At 42.6% G+C, this 23,930-nt stretch overlaps 1 gene segment (V, D, J or C); it reads left to right on the forward strand.

Moving 5' to 3' along the window:
* LOC308572088 (Ig mu chain C region-like) overlaps positions 1–18,211 on the forward strand; it is an 81,404-nt gene extending 63,193 nt beyond the window's left edge. The window contains exons 2-7 of the C gene segment in view: positions 10,286–10,588; positions 11,403–11,726; positions 12,507–12,842; positions 14,180–14,512; positions 16,148–16,483; positions 17,601–18,211.
* Positions 18,212–23,930: the final 5,719 nt, after the last annotated feature.

Genomic DNA, 23,930 nt, shown 5'->3' on the forward strand with positions numbered 1-23,930 from the left:
TGCAACAAATGGGTTGAAGATGGACTTCAGAACATTTTTGTGTACAATGATGTACGACTGAGGATCTCAGCCTCAAATGTCTCCCTAAATATACAAATTGGATGAACAGCTTTTGCCACTTTTTGAACAAGTCTGGGGATAGATAAATGGAGATAAATGGAGAAACAAAAATAAAAAACTTGGGACAACCATTAATTTCAATGTGGAATATAGCCAGTCCATGATAGATCTGTCTGCGTCCAAGTCTTTAAGTCTTTTCTAACATCTTTCAATAGTAGATTATACTTTAGCTTTTGAAAGTTAGGACGCATCCACATCCACACTGAGAGCCAGTGTGGTGTAGTGGTTAACAGCGGTAGTCTCGTAATCTGGGGAACCGGGTTCGCGTCTCCGCTCCTCCACATGCAGCTGCTGGGTGACCTTGGGCCAGTCACACTTCTTTCAAGTCTCTCAGCCCCACTCACCTCACAGAGTGTTTGTTGTGGGGGAGGAAGGGAAAGGAGAATATTAGCCACTTTGAGACTCCTTAAAGGGAGTGAAAGGTGGGATATCAAATCCAAACTCTTCTTCTTCTTCTTCTTCCTGCTTGTGCCATGCCTAGAAAACACATATTTGAGCTGTTTTCCCCTTGTGCAACTCCTTTTCAATGGCAATCCAGGAGGAACCCAATTCGGGGCCAGACTGTACGCTATTACATTATCACATATTACAGCAAATCAAAACCACCTGAAGAGAGTGAAAAGGTGGGTCATAACTGGATGGCCTTGGGAGAGTCACAAAGGCCAGACAGAGGCCTAGATAACCACATTCACTCCCACTAGCAGCAGCCATTACTCATTCCTGCTGTACCTGGTGAGGAGCAATCCAGATTTACCATTTCTACCCAGGTGGCAAATTTTCTCCACATCTGTTACCCCCCCCAAAAAAAAAATAATAATAATAATCAGGTTTGGCATGGAGAAAACATGTACCTGTTGTGTAGTTAGATGACCACATAGACAATGTTGCCTGTCTCTGTGTACATAGCATACTCTGCAACATGCCTCGGAAGAAAATAGGGACATTTTCATCTGAGGAATGCTGGAGGGTATGTCACACAGAGTCATTTTTAGGGGTTAGTGACAGAACTAAGACACTCTCTCTTCCTCCTTCCTCTGCCTCAGGAGGGCACAGGGTAGGGACGGGAGGCTCACCACGACTTCCCGCCTCCACTGTGCCAGCCCGTCACTTTGAAAGTGCCAGTTCCATTGCTCTTTTCCTGCCCCATCACCACATGCATTCGTGAAAACTGCAAACTAAAATTGTATTTTTCCTCCAATGGATTAGCGTGGAGCATAATTCAACAGCTCCCATTAACATGCTAGACTGCTGACTGGGAGTGGCCGCCGGAACCACATAACACCGGTTCCGAGAGATCTGCATTGGCTCCCAGTACGTTTCTGAGCACAATTCAAAGTGTTGGTGCTGACCTTTAAAGCCCTAAACAGCCTCGGTCCTGTATACCTGAAGGAGCATCTCCACCCCCATCGTTCAGCCTGGACACTGAGATCCAGCGCCGAGGGCCTTCTGGCGGTTCCCTCATTGCGAGAAGTAAGGTTACAGGGAACCAGGCAGAGGGCCTTCTCGGTAGTGGCGCCTGCCCTGTGGAACGCCCTCCCAGCAGATGTCAAAGCAATAAACAACTATTTTACTTTTAAAAGACAACTGAAGGCAGCCCTCTTTAGGGAAGTTTTTAATGTCTGATGCTGTACTGTTTCTAATATTCAGTTGGAAGCCGCCCAGAGTGGCTGGGGAAACACAGCCAGATGGGCGGGGTATAAATAATAAATTATTATTATTATTGATTATGCTTGGACAGGAAATGTCACCACAAATGGTACTTCAGGGAAACATATCATTCCATCCACATTCTGCCATCTTTTTTTTTTAAGCGTTTATTAATTTTCCAATAAAAACATCCAATTAACATATCAAATCAAATCCAATAAAAATAAAAAACTAAAATAAAAAAAGGTCCAATTGTCTTCCAAATTGTAATAATTTTGTTTGGACTTCCCACGGTCTGAATTTTGAAGCGCATTCAACATCAAAGTCCTGCCTCTCATCATCCTCAATTACAGATAGGTAGCCGTGTTGGTCTGCCATAGTCAAAATAAAAAATTCCTTCCAGTAGCACCTTAAAGACCAACTAAGTTAGTTCTTGGCATGAGCTTTCGTGTGCAGAAGGGTCTGGCAACTTCTGTTTCAGTGTATCTGAAGAAGTGTGCATGCACACAAAAGCTCATACCAAGAACTAACTTAGTTGGTCTTTAAGGTGCTACTGGAAGGAATTTTTTATCATCCTCAATGTTATTCATAATTCCATGTCCGATTTTTCCCCTCCACATTTTGACTCTAGTTCTACAATCCTCATTCATGTCAGAAAACAGATACTTTTTTTTCCTATGGAGTGCAGATTTGTCCGTATATTGTACTCCTTCAGCTGTTTTTTCATCGCACCGCTTCATTTAATTGCATCCCATTTCAAAGTTCTGTCCCACTCTTTGAGAGTTGTTATTTTGGCAGCTCCCAGATCGTTAATCCTTCCCGTCCAGGTGCTATCAAATAAACAGGGAGAAATTTCCTTCTGTAACCTCCTTATTGATTTATTCTTGAACAGACTGTTTGCAATGTAACCATATATCAGACAGTTAACAATTGGCCTTTGGAATCCTCCCAGTCCCCCCTCCGGGCCCTAGAGGAGGCTGCCAGACATCCATTTAGCCCTCTCTCTCGCTCATAATAAAAAACCCATCTTTTTGCAAACAGTTGTATATGTAATATTGTTTCCAGTCTTTATAACCAACCATCAATTAGCTCCTGTTTCTCTTAGTCAGGGAAGTATTTCAGATATTCCATAAATACGTGGTGGGTAGAAGCCATTTTGTCCTTTGTTCTTTGTTTTCGTCTTTAACAGACATTTCCTGTCTTAGAAGAAAAGAGGCTGCAAACAGATCCCAATTATATATGAAAGACCATCTGTGCTCACTTTTTGAAGAGCAATTTAAGTTCTTAATGAGTCTTGGCATGCATTACGGATTGTTGATGTTAGGGAGATAAGGATGTTTTTTACATACCAAGCCCCTCCACATTCCAAACGTCATGATGAGGATCTCTTTGAAGTTCGATCTTTTGCACCAGAGACTGTACATACTGCAGGTTTTTCCCCAGCTTCGTCAATTCAGAGCGTGTCTGTTTGTTTTCCAAATCTTTATATTTTCCCAAAGAGATGCGTCCAGCTATGGGGTGGCGTCGCAGGAGTGTCAGCCGTCCCTTGCTCCATGACCCAGTGTCCCTGCCGTCTGCCACATCAGCAATCTGGGGCAGACTGCAGGTCGTCGAGACAGTCCTCCCCTGCCCTGGTGAGGCTGCCAGGGCTAATTACCCCCATATCAGCCCTGAATTATCGGAACGGCTGAGGTCCAATCGTGTGGGAGCTGCCATTTTCCACCGCTGGAAACAGGAAGTCTTTGATGGCACCCAAAATCAACTCCCTCCACATGAGGAGTAACTTTTTAAAAACTCCTCAGAATGGTACAGGAGGTGATGTGCATCAAAGAGTTTGCTCACTTGGAAGGGATTTCTTCGTGTGAGCATCTTGATGCCAAAGCAACCTGGGGGAAATTGCACCCTCCCAGTTCCATGAGGTGAAAATTGGAAAGTATTTGGCAGCCCTGAAAAGTGATATGGAATTAGATAACAAAAATAAATTCAAGGCCTCTGGGGGTAAGGCCTAGTCCCGCCTGAGGTATCTGCTTTCAGTGTTTTTAATGCTCTGGAATAGTTGGTTTCTTTATCACATATACTTTGCCCAGACAACTCTTTGCAGCAAGTGATAATTCAGGATTTTATTCATTTCTTAAATAAATAATGTTAGAGGGTGGGGTGTGTGAATGTGGAGGGAGGCTGTTTTGCCAGATTTTCCCACCAACCAAATTTCTGAAGTTTGAAAACAAGTAAACAAGGCAAGACAAACTATAATAGGGAAAGAGGAAGTTCTCTCTGAGCCAACCTTCATGTGGGCATCTTGGGATTCCAATTATAGCCCGTACCCCAGACATCACTCAACCACAACAATGTACTGCATCTGTTTTAAAACCATCATGTTAGTCCCAAGGACATCACTAGCTACAATTTTCTTTTGGAGGGCAGTTTCTGTGAACATTAGGGAAAACTCTGAAGGCTTCATACAGCAGAGATGACTTTCCCAAAGAAACAGACAGTGGTGGCTTGAACCTGGCTGCCTCAACCATTCAATGGCAGCCTTTGATGGGGTAAGTCAAAGGGAACTTTTTTGTAATACAGTGGTATCTCGGGTTAAGAACTTAATTCGCTCTGGAGGTCTGTTCTTAACCTGAAACTGTTCTTAACCTAAAGCACCACTTTAGCTAATGGGGCCTCCTGTTGCCGCTGCGCCACCGCTGCACGATTTCTGTTCTCATCCTGAAGCAAAGTTCTTAACCCGAGGTACTATTTCTGGGTGAGCGGAGTCTGTAACCTGAAGCATATGTAACCTGAAGCGTATGTAACCTGAGGTACCACTGTAGGCATGCACACTTCTTCAGATACACTGAAACAGAAGTTGCCAGTGTATCTGAAGAAGTGTGCATGCACACGAAAGCTCATACCAAGAACTAACTTAGTTGGTCTTTAAGGTGCTACTGGAAGGAATTTTTTTATTTTGACTATGGCAGACCAACACGGCTACCTATCTGTAACTGGTACCACTGTAGGCTTGAGCATAAATACTAGTATTTCCATTTGAGTTCTGGTTTCTCGCATTGATTACTGCTTCCTGCTTTAAGGCTTGCTTATTGCCACCTGCCTGCTGAGCATAAGAGAGACTGGAGAGTAACTGGAGAAGCAGCCTTCTCAGCTTGGCACTGCTGCAAGAAAAGCAGTTGGAACTTCTCTAGCATCCAGTGCTCAGCTGGGGGTGGAGTATGCAAGGTCTAGGTGGCTCCCTGATCCTTTGCAGCTTTGGAAATGTTAAGGGAAGCACCAAGCAACCTTCTAGCTGCTCTGATACTCACTGCTTGGCGGAAACAGCACCAAACCTTTCAAACAGCAGCAGCATTTGTAGGAGAGCAATCAGAGGCTCTCTAAAGCCCAGTGCTCACTTAGGAATAAGGTGGGCAGTCCCTTGGCTGTGGCTTTGGAAATAATGGAGAACGTCCTAAAATCCACCTAGCTTCTCTGAAGCATACAACCTTGCGATGCGCCAAATCTTTTGCCTAAGCAGGGCTGGGTGGTTTTTTGCTGAGCAGGATGGGAAATTCTCCTGGCATCCCCATAGCTTCTCTGTAACTGGTTTCTGAGCTGGGATAAATGCAAGCTATTTAGACTATTGCAGATAGTGCAGAGGTCAAGCCAGTGTCTTTCTGAAGCTCATTGCTGAGCTCGGGAAGGCTTCAGCTCAGCCGTGCCTTTGGGAACAATCATGGGGTAAGCTCCTAGGATCTGCTAGAATCCCAGTGTTCAGCGGAGGGTCATGCAAGCCATTTGGATCTACAGCAGCTATACCCGAGCTATAACACGCTAGCTGGTGGTCACCTTGGGAAGTGTTGGGCCCACACTAAGCTGCAAATTTGCAGAGGCTAAGAACTACTACTAGGGTCATACCCTTCTCTTCTCAAAAGCTCTGTGCTAAGCTGGGATGAAAAAGCTTTCAAGCTAAGCATTGGGCTTCAAAGAAGGGCACCATCCAACTCATGGGCTGGTAGGAAGATTGTAGGAGAGCTGGGGTATCCAGCCTCCTTGAAATCAAATACTCAGCTAGGAGAGCTGTGTGTCTCCTGGATTCAGTAAAGGCAGAGATTGCGGATAGGGCACTTGAAGTACAGCCTGCAACGCTACTGGCAGGTACGCAAGATCTGAGCTCAGTAGTAACTTTCAGTAAATCTCTAAGGTAGCAACCAGCTTCTTTCCTTCACCACAGTTAATGGAAGCTCAGCCTTCAGCTGGAATATGTGCCGCCCTTTCCATTCAGCCCAGTGAAGAGCACTAGGTGCTCCTTACACCTCTCCCCAAAGCACTGCTTTTGGATAGGCCTTAAGCTAACTTTGCAAAAGCTGGGAAAGTGCAGAGTGGTTTTCCACACCTCCAGTCCCACCATACAACTGGGATAGTCGCATGCAAGTCAGATTGCTGCAGGTAAAAAAACCCTGTTCTCCCTGGATCTTGCCAATGAAACTCAGGAGCGAGAGCCCAGCATTTATTAGTTTGTGCAAACTAACTGATTCAGCAGGATATTTCCCAAAATCTGAACACTGGGCGTTGTCCAGTAAGACTTTTTATAGGATTTACACGCAAAGAATACATACAGAGCCCCCAAACAGCTGGCAAAAAACCATTGAATATCACTTTCCCTGCCTGCACCTTGATGTGCCAGCCCTTGGTAGGCCCTTTGTTGCTTACTAAAAAATGCTTGCATAGACAAAGTTCTGAAGCCTACATGCCTACTAAGAGGGAGTTGTAGCCTTTATTTAGCTAGCATAGCTGGTTCACTCCCAAATGCTGCCCTTATCCTATCTTTTGGTGTCTCCAGCAACGAAGCAGCAAATTCGGCTGTTTGTGTCTCTTATGGACAAAAGGGAGCTTTTGTGAGCCAAGGGGTTTTAACAGAACCCCAGGGTCTCATTAAAGGGGCTCTTTTACAAAAAGCCCCAAATTCCCTCCAATGCCTCAAGGTGAACTCCACCTGAGATTCCCCCAGCTCAGAAACCTATTGCTTTGCACAGAGAGAAATTCAGGGTGTCCTAGGGATACAGGAAGCAGCCTTATACTGAGTCAGACCACTTAGTCCATCTAGCTCAGTATTGCCTACACTGACTGGCAGCGGCTTTCAGCCCAGAAGTGTATTCAGTCCTATCTGGGGATTCTCTCAATTGAGTCTGGGATGCTTATCTGAGAGATATGAATGGCATCAGGAAGGCCAAGAGGAGCAACTGGTCACATCTCAGCCCCCCCCCCAAAAAAAAAAAAAGCTTGGCAAACTCAGCCAAGACACACAAGCCTTCAGTACCATCCCTGAAACGGTTGTGGGACATCTGAGCTCTGTAACTCACTCAGTAACCCCAGAGATTTAATGCTTAGCTAGGAGGTGAGCAAGCATCACAACCAAGTCCCTTCTTTGGTGAGGTTTCTGCTGGTCCTCTGGGGCCAAAGACAGTAGAGGGAACTGTGCACAGTTCTTCCAAGCATGTGGCTGCTAAGTGAGCAAGATACTGCTCACCGAAATAAATTGCAGTAGTACAGCATAAAAAGTGTTTTAAAATCCCTTCGTGCATTGCATGGGAGAGTTTGGGGATGAAGAAAGTGTCCTCCTGGGACACATCTCCAGACCTTTGTTTTATCCACACAATGTAAAGAAATATTGTCTCTGTGTATATGTTATGAAGGAAAATATATTCTGAGATTCCCATGACTGTCAAAGCTCAAGGACTTGTGCTTTGCTTTACTGCTATGCTGCAAGCCTGTTTAGCATTAAATACATGGGGGCAGACTCTGAGAAAAGGGAGAATGTGTTAGGAGTAGGGCTTACTTTTTTCCAGCTGGAACTCAGTTCTGGCACCTCTCAGGTGGGTGCCATTGCCATTCTAAGAAAACAAGTTCTGGCACCTCTCTTTTTTCTAGAAAAATAGCACTGATTAGGAGGTGCATTAGGTAAGTTCATTCTGATTGGTCTGGGTGATAGCAGACTCGGATTGGCTGCAGGTTATAAAGTGAGGAGTTAATTTCCGCAGTTGAGCTAGAGGGAAATGAGTTGAAAAGAGAGGTGTGAGGAAAAGACCCAAGGAAAGCTGAGGCCTGAATATTAATACTTATCTGGTGGAGATCAGCAGAAGGGAGCCAGGGGCTAAGTTTGTTTCAGAGGCTGCACTATGCCAAGCCCTTACTAGATGAAGATTACAAAGCAACTGCATCTGCCTGCTATGATTAGGAAGGGAGTCCAGTGCCAATTTTAAATGTGTGTGTTTTTACAACTGCAGAATGAGTGTAATAGTGCTGATTCTGTAGGTCAGGTGGGCACATGTGGCGTAAGGCAATCTTGTGAGTAAATAAACCCAAGGATTGTGGACATAGATGGCTGGGGTGGAGGTTTAGGGGATGTCAGCAACAGAATCGCTTGAGTCTTTATTCTCTTGAGGCATGGGCAGAGTGCAGTCAGCACACCAAGCGAAATGTGCAATTGAACCCAGGACATTGTTTGCAGAAAAAAGTACGCCAGACAGTTCAGTAAGGTCAGCAACAGTGTATTTTACTGACAGCTAAAAGCACAACTATGTACAAGTATAAAGTGATCCTACCTCTGTCTGCCTCTCAGAATAGAGCAACTAAAGCCTTTCCAGGAAAAACACTTTCTGCCAGAGATCCAACACAGGAATGTTACCTTCCAGCAAGTCACACTACTTGTTACAAACACAAGGCTAGTTATACTCTCTCATGGGCTGAGTCATTTGTGGCACAGGTTCCTTGCGCTCATGACCTTGAGCTGTTGATGCAAGCATTTACACTTAATCAGCCATGACTTGGCTTTTCATCTGCAGGCATAAATTTACGAACTCCAACATCAAGCACCTTTAAGACCCCAGTGTAAGCATCAGTCTTCCCTGATGTACACAACATCTCCTTTCATAAGCCAACAACCTTGGCTAAAAGCTCATCCTGTAAAGAGTGAGGGTTCCCATCTCATGCCTAAATCCCCACTACCAGCTACTAGGAAGTTCTCAAACATTCCGAGTGAATAGGTGGTATTGGAAAATTGAAGAATCACAAATACTTAAGCATGGTGAGGCTGAGGAAACTGGCTTTCCCATTGCACGTGCACGATCCAGGGTGTTTTAGCCCACTAGAGACTTTACCTGTGTGTAGCTGGAAGGGTTTTCAAGAGGGTGATGGGTTAGAATCAGAGGAGCACTTTGACTACAAACCTTATCATTCTTTCTTTGAGCATGAAGGGGGTCATAATTCTCTAAATAAAAAACATTCTGTGAACGTTCTTAGTCCTCTTTGGAGTGGGGGTGGTTGCTATTTCAGTCCTTTTTTCGTTTTTTGTTTGTTTATCACCTGAGTGAGATTTCTCTTTATACAGTGGTGCCCCACAAGACGAATGCCTCGCAAGACGAAAAACCCGCTAGACGAAAGGGTTTTCCATTTTTCGATGCGCTTCACAAGACGAATTTCCCTATGGGCTTGCTTTGCAAGACAAAAACGTCTTGCAAGTCTTGCGATTTTTTTCGCTTCCCCCCCTTTTTCTAAGCCACTAAGCCGCTAATAGCCTTTTAGCCGTGAAGCCTTTAATAGCCACTAAACCGCTAATAGCGCTAATCCGCTAAGCCGCTAATAGGGTTGCTTCGCAAGACGAAAAAACCGCTAGACAAAGAGACTCGCGGAACGGATTATTTTCGTCTTGCAAGGCACCACTGTAGCTGGGAGTGTCAACATGGTCTGTGGACACTTCAATCTCACTGCCCTCCTGAATGGTCTGCTAGAAAGAAAATAGAAAGATTATATACTCTTAATACACATTAAGAGTAGCCAGTGTGGTACCCTTCAGATGTTGTTAGGCCCCAGTTCTCATCATTCCCAGCCGACATGCCCAGTGATGGGATTCATAATCTGGCAATATCTGACAGGTACCACATTCTTTGCCTTGTCCTACATGCCCAAAGTCATGAGAAAAGCTTTGACAATCCTGTGAGGCCGACCAAGCTTCCCCTACTCCCCGCCCCATATTCCATATTAACAATGAAGACCAAGAAGCAGTTGAGCAGTTAAGAACTAAAAACAGAAATACAGTGGTACCTCGGGTTACACATGCTTCAGGTTACATACACTTCAGGTTACAGACTCTGCTAACCCAGAAATACTACCTCAGGTTAAGAACTTTGCTTCAGGATGAGAACAGAAATCATGCTCCGGTGGCACGGCAACAGCAGGATGCCCCATTAGCTAAAGTGCTACCTTAGGTTAAGAACAGTTTCAGGTTAAGAACGGACCTCCGGAACGAATTAAGTACTTAACCCGAGGTACCACTGTAAGGTGATACCTCAGGACCCTGAAACATGCCTCTTGTAGTCAAAAAAACAGCATCAGAATAACTCATCTCAGCAATAGCACACATACGTTAATGTTTCTTTCTCTACAAAACAATAGTTCATTACCTTTCAGATAACCAATCTCAGCTGAAGATTTTACATCTTCCAAAAACACTCTATCCTTTTGTTTTTCTTCTCTCCCACAGTTTCTCCAGGTGCCCCCACCGTTTTCCCACTTATTCCGTCTCCTAAGTGCATTACAAATGATGCAAGAATCACCGTCGGGTGTTTGGCCAAGGGTTTCCCTGACCCAGTCATTTTCTCCTGGAGCAATGCCACTGGCGGGACCTTCGAGATTAATAAATTTCCTTCAATCAGGTCCTCCAATGGGGCTTTCACCGTAAGCTCCCAGGCGGTTATTTCTTCTGATGCTTGGAGCAATTTCAATCCCTTCTATTGCACGGCTGCTCACTCTGCAACAACCAGGACAGTACGAGTGGTTCGTCAGCGTAAGTGAATTTATTTGTCTTTTCTTTTTTTCTTTCAAAAAACAACATTACCCAGCAGCCAACAGCAACACAAATCAGGAGATTAGCATCAAGTATGTATCTTGCATCCAATTAACTATCTAGTTCCTAAAGTGCTTTACAGCACATCATTTTATCTTCTTGACACAATGAACAATTATGTAAGTCCAGGTCAGAACTAAGACATTCCTGCATTGGATGTTTATTTATTTATTTCAAGGAGAGAAAGGAGAGGAGAGGATCTTGCCCTTGATTTAAGATGAGAAATAGTGTTTCTTTCCCCTTCCCCTTGTCCCATGTCTAGAAAGCATGGGTCCGAGCAATTTTCCTTTTCCCAGACAAAAACCGCTCTTCACTGCTGAATTGGAGCAAATGTCAAACCAACGAAAACCTGACTGATGTTTCCTCCTATTCAGCAACAAAGACTGGGTTTTCCTGGGGGGCAAGCAGAAGTTTGTATGAGCCCTTGCATATGATTACCCTGTAGCATGGGAAATGAACTCTTTACCTTCTCTGTTTTTACTCTTAAATTTGTTCTGAGACTGCGCCCTGCCTCTGCAGGCTGAACCCAACTCACATTTGGTTTGCCTCAAATGAAGCCCTGCTCCAGTTGATTCAATGTGAACATGCTTCTCTAGAGTAGGCCAGGCACACAATCTGCTAGAAGACAATCTCATGAATTTGGTCTGCAGATCTCGCCACATAGGAATACCTCCAGTTGTATATCTTACCCTTGGGTTGCTGGATTCATCTGCGATGAAACAGTTACTTTGCACTGTTTTCCTTCCTTCTCAAGCACTGAACCCGGCCACTCCACCTAACATTATCATCAGCGCACCACGCCTAATGGATTTTGTGGGGTCCCCCTTAAATGCCATCATCACCTGCAATGCTATTAATTTGCACACTGAGAAAACCACACTCCAGTGGCTGAGGGATGAAGCAGTTCTTCAATCTGATGGCCCCACTACCATTTCAACCTCAAAATGCAGTCACAGCCTGAGGAGTGAACTAACAGTCACCAAGAGAGACTGGGACAACGGCAAGAAGTTTTCCTGCAAAGTGTCCAACGAGAAATTCAATGGGATAAGGAACATCAGCAAACCCCTTATTTGTGGCAGTAAGTTGAAAATTCCATCCAGAAACTGGTTAGCCATTCCAATGCAACAGGGGCAGATCTAATCTTGTCCTCAGGAAGAAGCACTCGATATATTTGGTCACATTCTGGAAATATTTGTTGATTAATACAGCAGAGATTGAGGTTTATTCACTAAAACTCATCTAGGATTTCATCAGAATCTATACATGCCTACAGGCTAAACCAGAGGTGGGCTTGCTCTAGAATACTGAATTATCTTACCTAAACAGATTCTAGGGCAAGATCTGATGACACATACTGCAGAAACAGTATCCTTCAGCATATTCTAGGATACTGCTGGAGTAGATCCAACCTTGGTTTTAGTGTTACATGAGATATTATGGTAGTCGTTGCCGCCATTTTTTTCTACTGAGCCAATGCTGACATTATTTTTATAGACAAAAAACAAACAAAGTCTCCTTGTATTTTGTTTTTAATATTTCCCCTAATGAAGGCTTTGTGTATTTGGGGTTTTACAAAGCACAGTGTAGAAACTCTAGATCTGGCAGATCAGTGGATCACTAAGGAAACAGACTTGTGCAGCAGCTGGCAAGGACTCCCATCTACAAGACCTTCTCCAATTTATATGGTGCACACAAAGGATGGAGAAATTCTCAATTTTAGTTGGCCATAAAAATAGAACTCTTGTGTACTTTGGATTTTGAATCAGATATATGTTGGGGATTAAGGGCAAACAGGTTTTGAGGTGCCAATAGAAGTTGGTCTGCTGTGGAATTGAATGTTCTTCTTACTTCTTTTAAGATCCTCCTGTCCCTGTCAAGGTTGAGACCATCCAGCCTTCCTTTGCTGATATTTTCCAAACCAAAACAGCCATTCTGACCTGCAGAATTTCGAACATACCTGAGGACCAAGATCTGAAGGAGCTGAAAGTCACCTGGACACGAGCAGTTGATGGCACACCCCTAGAAACTATCCTTAAACCGTCCCAAGAACAAGAAAGCAGTGGGCTGCTATTCAAGGATGCAGTAGCTACAGTGAATGCAGATGAGTGGAACAAAGGGGAAACTTTCAAATGCAATATTATTCACCCAGCTTTATTTCCCTCAATGGAAGTCAGATCCCTGAGCAAGCCTCAAGGTAGGTGTCTATTTTACATCATCCTACAAAATTGGCTAACAACCCTCAATGTCACTTTTTTAAAGGACTTTGGCTTTACCAGACTCCAGAAGGCTCATAATAGTTTTGCTCTGCGCTAACAATAATTAAGTATAGATTTTTCCCAACCTGGTGGCCTCCAGCTATTCTGGACTAAAATCTCTAATGGAAATGAGGATTTGGTTACATATATCACCAGTCTTTTAGATATATATTTATTTTTAGCAATCTTTTCTTTTCTTTCCTTTTTTTCTCTTTTTCTCTTTTGTTATCTTTATTTGGTATTTGTTTGTATGGCTTATATGTTTGTCAGCATATGAATAAACTGAAGAATTGTTAAAAAATAAAAATATAATTTCTATCACCTTGGACTATTGGTCATGCAAACTATGGCAGCTATCTTTCATAGTCCAAAATATCAGGAGACTAGCAGTTGGTAATGGCTGATTTGATACCTGAGTCTAAGCCTTTGGCAGACCTAAAGATGTCTCCATTTCAATTGATTAAATTCCAGTTAGTACTTTTTTATCACACTTATTATTTTAATAGTTCCTTTTAATGCACTGGATGTCTAATGAGGTAGACCAAACTGAGTTACAATGCTCTGACTGAGCCAACCAGTGTGAACTTTAAGAAATTCAAATGTGGGTTTCCAACTTCCAAAGCAAAAATATTTCACCACTTAGTTTCTGTTCGCAAATTTTAGGTCACACTAATCTGTAGCATAGAAACTGTATTTATGGACTTCTGTTTAGGGACAAGCTGTGCCCACGAAGACAAAGACAACCCACCAGCCATGTATTGTGTGGCATTTCATGTGCCTTTTTCAGACAGACAAGCAAAACAGAACAACAATTTAGCTCCTAGTAGGCTATCAAAAATCCTTGGTATTGTCCATGTGGCTTAATGGGTCATAAATGATACAAGACTGCTCTTAGAGTAGATGAAGCTCCCATTCTAAGCCCACCTCAGCAATGAAGAGATGATGTGTCTGCATTGGCTTAGTGGGAACGTGAACCATAGTCTCTCTGTCTCTCTTATGCGCTTCCACTCTTTTTACATACATGCACACACAGAGCAGTGGACCATGTCATAACAGTCTTTAATAAAAATCCAGATTTAGAAAGCCATTGCATCTGGTCATCTTTGCTCAATGTCCAGGTCACCTGCTTGAAGACTTCTACCATTCATCTTAAGTCTTCATCTAACTCTCTCAAACCATACAAATGAGGTCATGCTTAAGAAAGGAAGGCAACAAGATACTTTTAAAACCATGCATTTGATATTCTCTTCATCCCCCCCCTCCTTTAACCTTCCAGATGGCAACCCCTCTGCTCCACATATCTACATCCTTCCTCCTCCTTCAGATCAACTGGCTCTGCAGAAAACAGCCACTGTCACTTGTTTGATGAAAGATTTCTCCCCTCCTGAGTTCTTTGTCAAATGGCTGCGGAATGATGAGCCCGTGGATGCTTCCAAATACTTCACCAGCACAGCCACCCAGGAGTCCAAGGCACCCAAGCGGTATTATGCCTATAGCATGCTGAACGTCAACGCAGAAGAGTGGAATTCTGGAACTACTTACACTTGCGTGGTGGGGCATGAGATGTTGCCCCTCCAGACATCTCAGAAGACCATAGACAAGAATATGGGTAAACCAACCATTGTCAACGTCTCCCTCTTGCTCTCCGACATCGCCAGCACTTGCCAATAGCCATTCTTGTCAAGCCTCCTGCACATCTTTCTCAGCTTCCTAATTCTGCCAGCACCTACTTTCCCTTCTTGTGTCTCCATTTGTTTAATTATTGGCCTTTTGTGGAGGCAAAGAGGGGTGTTGTACCCTTAACATTGTAGAATTAACTGGCCTCATCTCTTTGAAGTAAAACAATAGTTTGAAATGAAGAAAGTTTATCAAAACATAAGAAGATAATTCTGTCTTGTGGTTAGAAATGGTGATAAGGGGGTTAATGTTAACCCCCAGTCACACAAACGTGAGATGAGGTCTCTACCCCCCTTTGAATTGGATGGGAAATTAAGCTTCCACCCACAGCATCTTCTCAAATATGATCTGGAATTTTCAGAGGGTGATAGAAGCAATAGACACCCAATCTTCCATGATTGTGCTTGCAGGACTTACTGCTCCCAGGAATCACTTGGTCCATTAGGTGCATCATGATGGAACAATCTAGAGCTTCATTAACAAGCAGGGCATATACACATATAGCAATCAATCAATCAATCAATCAATCAATGTTATGGTTGCTTTTGTTATCATTGACAATGGCTACTACCTACAATGGCTATGTTCCCCATTTGTGAACCCCTTATTTGTGGCAGTAAGTTGAAAATTCCATCAGGAAACTTGTTTGCCGTTCCAACGCAACAGGGACAGATCTAATCTTGTCCTCAGGAAGAAGCACTCAATATATTTGATTGCATTCTGGGAATATTTGCTGAGTAACAGGGCAGAGATTCTAGTTTATTCACTAAAACTCATCTAGGATTTCATCAGAATCTATACATGCCTACAGGCTGAACCAGAGGTGGACTTGCTCTAGAATACTGAGTTATCTTACCTAAACAGATTCTAGGGCAAGGTCTGAAGTGAAGACACATACTGCAGAAACAGTATCCTTCAGCATATTCTAGGATACTGCTGGGGTAGGTCCAACATTGGTTTTAGTGTTACATGAGATATTATGGTAGTCATTGCCCCCATTCTTTTCTACTGAGCCAATGCTGACATTATTTTTATAGACAAAAAACAAACTAAATCTCCTTGTATTTTTTGTTTTTAAATATTTCCCCTAATGAAGACTTTGTGTATTTGGGGTTTTACAAAGCACAGTGTAGAAACTCTAGATCTGACAGATCAGTGGATCACTAAGGAAACACACTTGTGCAGCAGCTGGCAAGGACTCCCATCTACAAGACCTTTTCCAATCTATATGGTGCACACAAAGGATGGAGAAATTCTCAATTTTAGTTGGCCTTAAAAATAGAACTGTTTTAATTGTCTGTTTTAATGCGAGTCTTTTAGTTCTGACCCTCTTACAGTTGTTTTAACTGAATGTCTTTATTTGTTTTTAGTTTTTATCTGATTTAATTATCAGTTTTGTTTTTTACCCACTTAATATTCTATTCTCTGACTGCTGGTCTATGACTGTAATAAACTGATTGATTGATTGATTGAATCAGATATATGTTGGGGATTAAGAAAAAACAGGTTTTGAGGTGTCAATAGAAGTTGGTCTGCTGTGGAACTGAATGCTCTTCTTCTTTTTTAGATCTCCTTGTCCCTGTCAAGGTTGAGACCATCCAGCCTTCCTTTGCTGATATTTTCCAAACCAAGATGGCCAATCTGACCTGCAGAATTTCGAACATACCTGAAGAGCAAGATCTTAATGAGCTGATAGTCACCTGGACACGAGCAGATGATGACACACCCCTAGAGACTATCCTTAAACCTTCCCAAGAGCAAGAAAGCAGTGGGCTGTTATTCAAGGATGCAGTAGCTACGGTGTGTGCAGATGAGTGGAACAAAGGGGAAACTTTCAAATGCAAAATTATTCACCCAGCTTTATTTCCCTCAATGGAAATCAGATCCCTACGCAAGCCTCAAGGTAGGTGTCTATTTTACATCATCTTAGAAAAATGGCTAACAACGCTCAATGTCACTTTATTAGGACTTTGGCTTTACCAGACTTCAGAAGGCTCAGAATAGTTTTCTTCTGCCCTAACAATCATTAAGTATAGATTTTTCCCAACCTGGTGGCCTCCAGCGATTCTGGACTAAAATTTCTATCAGCTTTGACTATTGGTAATGCTAACTAGGAAAGATATGTTTCATAGTCCAAGATATCAGGAGAGTAGTATTTTGGGAATGGCTGATTTGATACCTGAGTCTAAGCCTTTGGCACAACTAAAGATGGCTCCATTTCAATTGCTTTAATTTCAGTTAGAACTACTTTTGCTCATACTTATTAATTTAATAGTTCCTTTTAATGCACTGGAGGTCTAATGAGGTAGACCAAACTGAGTTACAATGGTCTGACTGAGGCTAACCAGTGTGAACTTTAAGAAATTCAAATGTGGGTTTCTGTTTGCAAATTTCAGGGCACACTAATTTGTAGCATAGAAACTGTATTTGTGGATTTCTGTTTAGGGACAAGCTGTGCCCACGAAGGCAAAGACAATCTACCAGCCACGTATTGTGTGGCATTTCATGTGCCTTTTTCAGACAGGCAGCCAAAACAGAACAACAATTTAGCCCCTAGTAGGCTATCAAAAATCCTTGGTGTTGTCCATGTGTCTTATTGGGTCATAAATGATCCAAGACTGCTCTTAGAGTAGATGAAGCCCCCATTCTATGCCCACCTCAGCAATGAAGAGATGATGTGTCTGCATTGGCTTAGTGGGAACGTGAACCATAGTCTCTTTGTCTCTCTTTTGCGCTTCCACTCTTTTTACGTACATTCACACACAGAGCAGTGGACCATGTCATAACAGTCTTTAATAAAAATCCAGATTTAGAAAGCCATTGCATCTGGTCATCTTTGGTCAATGTCCAGGTCACCTGCTAGAAGACTTCTACCATTCATCTTAAGTCTTCATCTAACTCTCTCAAACCATACAAATGAGGTCATGGTTAAGGAAGGAAGGAAACAAGATGGTTAGCAATGTACTTTTAAAACCATGCATTTGATATTCTCTTCATCCCCCCCTCCTTTAACCTTCCAGATGGCAACCCCTCTGCTCCACATATCTATATCCTTCCTCCTCCTTCGGATCAGCTGGCTCTGCAGGAAACAGCCACCGTCACTTGTTTGATGAAAGATTTCTCCCCTCCTGAGTTCTTTCTCAAATGGCTGCGGAATGATGAGCCTGTGGATGCTTCCAAATACTTCACCAGCACAGCCATCCAGGAGTCCAAGGCACCCAAGCGGTATTATGCCTATAGCATGCTGAACGTCAACGCAGAAGAGTGGAATTCTGGAACTACTTACACTTGCGTGGTGGGGCATGAGATGTTGCCCCTCCAGACGTCTCAGAAGACCGTAGACAAGAATACGGGTAAACCAACCGTTGTCAACGTCTCCCTCGTGCTCTCTGACATCGCCAGCAGTTGCCAATAACCATTCTTGTCAAGCCTCCTGCACATCTTTCTCAGCTTCCTAATTCTGCCAGCATCTGCTTTCCCTTCTTGTGTCTCCATTTGTTTAATTATTGGCCTTTTGTGGAGGAAACGAGAGGTGATGTACCCTGAATGTTGTAGAATTAACTGGCCTCATCTCTTTGAAGTAAAACAATAGTTTGAAATAAAGAAAGTTTATCGAAACATAAGAAGATAATTCTGTCTTGTGGTTAGAAATGGTGATAAGGGGGTTAATGTTAATCCCCAGTCACACAAACGTGAGATGAGGTCTCTACCCCCCTTTGAATTGGATGTGAAATTAAGCTTCTACCCACTCAAATATGATCTGGAATTTTCAGAGGGTGATAGAAGCATTAGACACCCAATCTTCCATGATTGTGTTTGAAGGACTTACTGCTCCCAGGAATCACTTTGTCCATTAGGTGCATCATGTTGGAAGATTCTAGAGCTTCATTAACAAGCAGGGCATATAAACATATAGCACAAAATAAATAAATAAAGGTTATGTTTGCTTTTGTTATCATTGCCAATGGCTACTACCTACAGTGGCTATGTTCCCCAGAGCGGCTGGGGAAACCCAGCCAAATCGGCAGGGTATTATTATTATTATTATTATTATTATTATTATTATTATTATTATTATTATTCCACCTCCACTGTTGGAGACAATCTGCCTCAGAATACCAGTTGTTGCTGGTGGTGGTGGGAACCACTGTTGCATTCAGGTCCTGTTCATTGGCTTCCCAAATGTATCCAGTTGACCACTGGGAGTATCCGATGCTAAATGGGACTTTGGCCTGATCCTGCAGGGATCTTCTTCTATTATTCTTACTACATTTAAAACAGAAATATCGACAAGAACTAATTTATTGAATTCATTCAGACACACACACACAAATCTCTGACCTTCAGAATCCTTGGCCAGGTCAAATCTTCCACTATCCTTACAGAAAGATGTAGTCACTCACAGGACTACAGAAAAGATTAGAGGGACCCAGAGCTGCTGCTACTCCAGCACTCTTCCTTAAAATAGAATATATTGTCCCTGCCTTCCCACCATCTGCTCCCCTCCCCCCAAAAAATAATCCATGGCAGAACTTACACAGGATTTCCTTTTCCATAGTCACTGTCTCAGGACAGCAAGCGCAGTTGCCTCTAGCATATCATGAGCTAGGAAAATAAACAAGGCTGGGGACACATGCCTGTTTGGAAGTATAGGTCACCCATGTGCCATACCTCCTTTCCACTCTTCCAAACAACACTGTGGAAGGCAAGGCTCTGGAAAAAAAAACTAGGCCAATTCTTTCATTCATGTTAAGCAAAAGTTGCAAAAGTTGTCCTCCTCACTCATAACAATTCCCCACTTCTTCTTGGTAATGGTAGGCTGTAGAAAGCCAAAAACAATATCAGCAAGCATCTCAGCCACAGTAGAATGTGGAGCCCAGGAGAGCACTTTGAGCACTTTGATTTCTTCAGTACTGGTTGGTGTTGAGGTGCAGCCCAAAGGAATTTCTTTTGGGAAGATCAGTGCTTTTCATTCTTAGGTTCCTTTCATATATGGAGTCTGGTTAAATTGGATAGTGCTCCTGGAGCAGGAACACAGCCTTCTCCCACAGAGACTTGCCTCAGGTACCTGGAGTTGTTTGTTCTGCTGACACCTTTGCTGCACAGAATCCCCTATTTGCTTCTAATAAACAAAGGTTTAGAAGGTCCATGCTTATTACTGGAGATAAAAACTAAAAGGAATCTACAGGATAAAAGGCTTGTATCAGTACACACATACACAAAATGGGTCACACCAATATGATGGAGCAGGCTGAGTTCCGAATTTATGAACAGATGACAAATGTTCAACCTTTGGGCAAGCGGCTTTCTTTCTCATTTTGTCACACATACAGTACTGATGACAGCTGAGATGCAAATGTAAGGTCATTTGTGGGTTCATAAGTGTTACACAGAATGCTAAATGGAATGCTATTTTGGGAAGATGGGCATCCATACTCTGTGGCAGAACATTGGTTGAAAAATTCCAAATGATCCCCATCTTCAAATCATAAGATAAACTCTTATAAATGTGTCTCATGGTTGAGACATCTCCTCCCGTATATTTCATCATTAATGTACACTCATTATTCATTAAAGTTGCATTCTACTTTAAAGATGTAGGCTCAGTAAGACAGGCTACATTTGCAACTTACTGTATAATACAATACAATATGCAATCCTGTGTACGATGCCATGTCAAGAACAACTCAAAAATCATCCAGGCTGGGTGGGCAGTTATTGCAAAATTCCTGAGGGCTCTTCGTGGTTAAGAGAGCATCATGTTGAATAAGGGCTTCTAGACTCCCTTCAGCAAGCAGGTCATGCCATGCACAACTCCTAAAAGATTTATGGCTCCATCAACATGAGCTCAGCTCTTTAAGTTAATTGCATATTAGATGAGGCAAAATCAGCATCATGCTTCCAGCACAACCAAAGGAGGAAACAGTAAACCATTCACAATATTTAATGCCCCTTGCTGCAGCATGCTACCATTCCAATCCTTAGCTAAATCAGCACCCCTTGCCTTTTCTCAACACCACCTGTCACCCGTCAGCATCAATGTTTGATTGTGCCCAGTCAAAAAAAAAAAAATTCTCTTGTCTCCCTAAGTATCTTTTCCACTGTTCCTCACACTCTTTATGTAACCCAGTTTTGTCCCCTGTGTCGCTTGGCTACACTGAGACCTCCCCATGTTTCTAAACTGCAGAAAAATCTTATCTGCATGTATCATCTAAAGCTTACCTAGATGTGATCGTGGATACTGATGACAATGAAGAACTCCAAAACATCTCATCAATCCTTTCCACTTTCATCATCCTTTTCCTCGTGAGCCTTTTCTACAGTGTCACTGTAACTGTCTTCAAGGTAAGATATATGGGGCAGAGGGAGATAGTAAAAATGGTCAATAGTAACTCACTTGTACCAGATAGGATAAGGGGGAAATAAGAGAACACAAAAGCTACATGCAGATACTATGGTCTTCATGGGGTAGGCCAAGCCAAGATTCTAGAAAAGACAATTATTTTGCAAAGCGTTCAGGTTATACAAGTCAAAGGACTATTTGTCAAAGATGCAGATTAAATATTCAGAGCTTTGATAATGCATTTCCCCCTCACTGTAGGGATATACAGTCGTACCTTGGAAGTCGAACGCTTTGTGACTCAAACGTTTTGGCTCCTGAATGCCACAAACCTCGAAGTGAGTGTTCCGGTTTGCAAACATTTTTTGGAACCCAAACGTCCTGCAGCCAATCAGAAGCCACACCTTGGTTTCTGAATGTTTTGGAAGTTGGGCTGACTTCCGGAATGGATTCCGTTCAACTTCTGAGGTACGACTGTATTTCAGCAATTTCAAGCAGAACCTGTACAGATCCAGCACTCTAAGCAATGTAGATAACCCTCCTGTCAGTTCCAGTCTTCCAGGAACTCCAAACCATTGTTTCCACGCAGCAAAAAAAACCCTCCCTATGCTGTTGAAAGACAGATTTATTACATCACTAAATGGCAGTGGTGAACGGGACAGGAGGTTGTGAAACAGCGGAGAGTTGTGTGACATTATTTTCTTCCATGACATTAATTATGGTTGTTTTCCAATTCCAGGTGAAATAACAAAGTGAAGGGTCATATGAAGAGGGACAATAAGTTGCCTAAGATAAAAGACTGTACATTCTTTCATCACCAGCACAATCAAGGATTTCATATTTCTCCATTCACTTTTGGGGGAAGGTTGACGGGACAGATGACATTTCTGTCTTGCTTTGTCTCATCATATATCTGGGAGCAAGTCCTATCAAACTAAATGGGACTAATATATGACTAAATAAAAAAATTCCTTCCAGTAGCACCTTAAAGACCAACTAAGTTAGTTCTTGGTATGAGCTTTTGTGTGCATGCACACTTCTTCAGATACACCGTGCATGCACACGAAAGCTCATACCAAGAACTAACTTAGTTGGTCTTTAAGGTGCTACTGGAAGGAATTTTTTTATTTTGACTATGGCAGACCAACACGGCTACCTATCTGTAACTAATATATGACTAGACATGCATGGCCTTTTGCTGCCAGTGTTCCATTTGAACTGGACCTATTGGACTGGTTGTTTATCCTTCAAACATGTATGCTATAATTTTGCCTCTGTTCAGTGTGTTTGTGTGTGTGTGTTGTATTCAACTAAGTACTACTTAAAGTAGACCTAATGAAATTAATTAAACTCAATTATCCCTTTTAACTCCTATGGGTCTACTCTGATTTAGGACTAGCATTGCATACCGCCCATCGCTGTGACTCAGTCGTGGTCAAATTTCATTTTAGCTATTGTTGCCTACCTAGTTAAAACCCAAAAAGAGGATGTTGCAATTTCAACTCTGAATGCAGTAGACAGAGTATTGTACCACATATACCAAACAGAATGTTTGCCTTTACTCTTGCTGTACATTAAGCTTACATTTCTCATGAACATTTTACATTCCTTCTGAATTGTTACTGTAACTACTTTTCTAGTTTTAAGTATATCCCACACTGCATCCAGAGGCAAGAAAGGGTTCAGTTTATTCAAGAAACACCCTTTTTATAACTAAAAAAGAGCTTTATCTCTTGAAAAGTGTTTTTTTAAGAGCTTCCCAAGAACAAATAGAAAAAAGAACTCCCTTTCCCCACAGTGGAACAGGCAGCAATGCCATCAAAATGCGTTACACTACAGGTGAACATGTGTTTTTGGGTTTGTATTCAACTAAGTACTGCTTAGGGTAGACCTATTGAAATCAATTAAACTCAGTTATGTCTTTTAACTTCAGTAGGTCTACTCTGATTTAGGACTAGTCGGGAGCTCCTCAGAGTGCCAAGGAGATGCTCAGGCTCCCAAACACTAGACAGGACACTCAGGAGCGATCGTGTCAACCAAGTGATGGGCTCATATATTTGTTATTTTTCTCTGTGTGAGAATGCACTTTAACCATGATATACCCCAAGCATAAGCTGTGCCTCAGTTTTCCATATCGGACATGGGGATATTCCAGCCTCTCTTTATTTCATATAGTGCCACACAAAATTAAGAAGTGTATTTTTTGCAAAGGAGGGTTTCCATTACCAACTTGCCATTCACTTTGGTTTCCCACAGCAAACACATGCCTTATGACATTTTTAGCTGACTCACTGCACATAAGGAAATGAGTTTCTATTGAAAGCCCCACATACCACATCTGCCTGTCTCCATCTGACTGGCAGCACTTGCCTTGGGCTGAAAGTGGAAACGCATACCTAGCCACATTTGCTAGCATAAACAGGACACATCTGTTCTGGGGATGACTTATTCAAATGTCAATACCAGCCTTCAGCCATGTTGCTGTCAGTGGCAAGCATCAGAAGATGAAATGTGTGCTATGGATTTTAGCCTTGATGAATTTAACCTCTTTATTCCTTGCTTGAAAAGAAATAAGTAATAAATTAAAGCTCTGTTGAACATGGTTGTCCACTGCTGTGGAGAGTCTTTTTTAAGAATCAGAATCAGAACCTTGCTGTCCAAAATAGTTAATAGCCACTTCTCACTTCGCAGAATTTTTAGACTTTTATGGAGCCATCTGAAGACCCAAAACCATACCGTTCAACTTTTTCAGATTAAAAAATGGGACAACCATCTTCCAGGATGTGCTCCTGGGCAAGTCATGTGACCCGTGTTGCAATCTCATTCCCCCGAAGTGATTTTTGTGGGGTGAGAGTGTGGCATGACAGCACACGAGATCACGGCACCCAAAACGGCCTCCACAATCTCACTGAAAAACTGGGATGTCCTGTTTTTCCCGGGACACTTGGCGGGTATGCAAAACTTTCCTTCTGACCGGACTCCTAAGCTTCTAAGGGCAGTACTCAACAAT

Source organism: Podarcis bocagei, assembly GCF_964188305.1.
Source record: "Podarcis bocagei genome assembly, chromosome: 13".
NCBI classification, from domain to species: domain Eukaryota; kingdom Metazoa; phylum Chordata; class Lepidosauria; order Squamata; family Lacertidae; genus Podarcis; species Podarcis bocagei.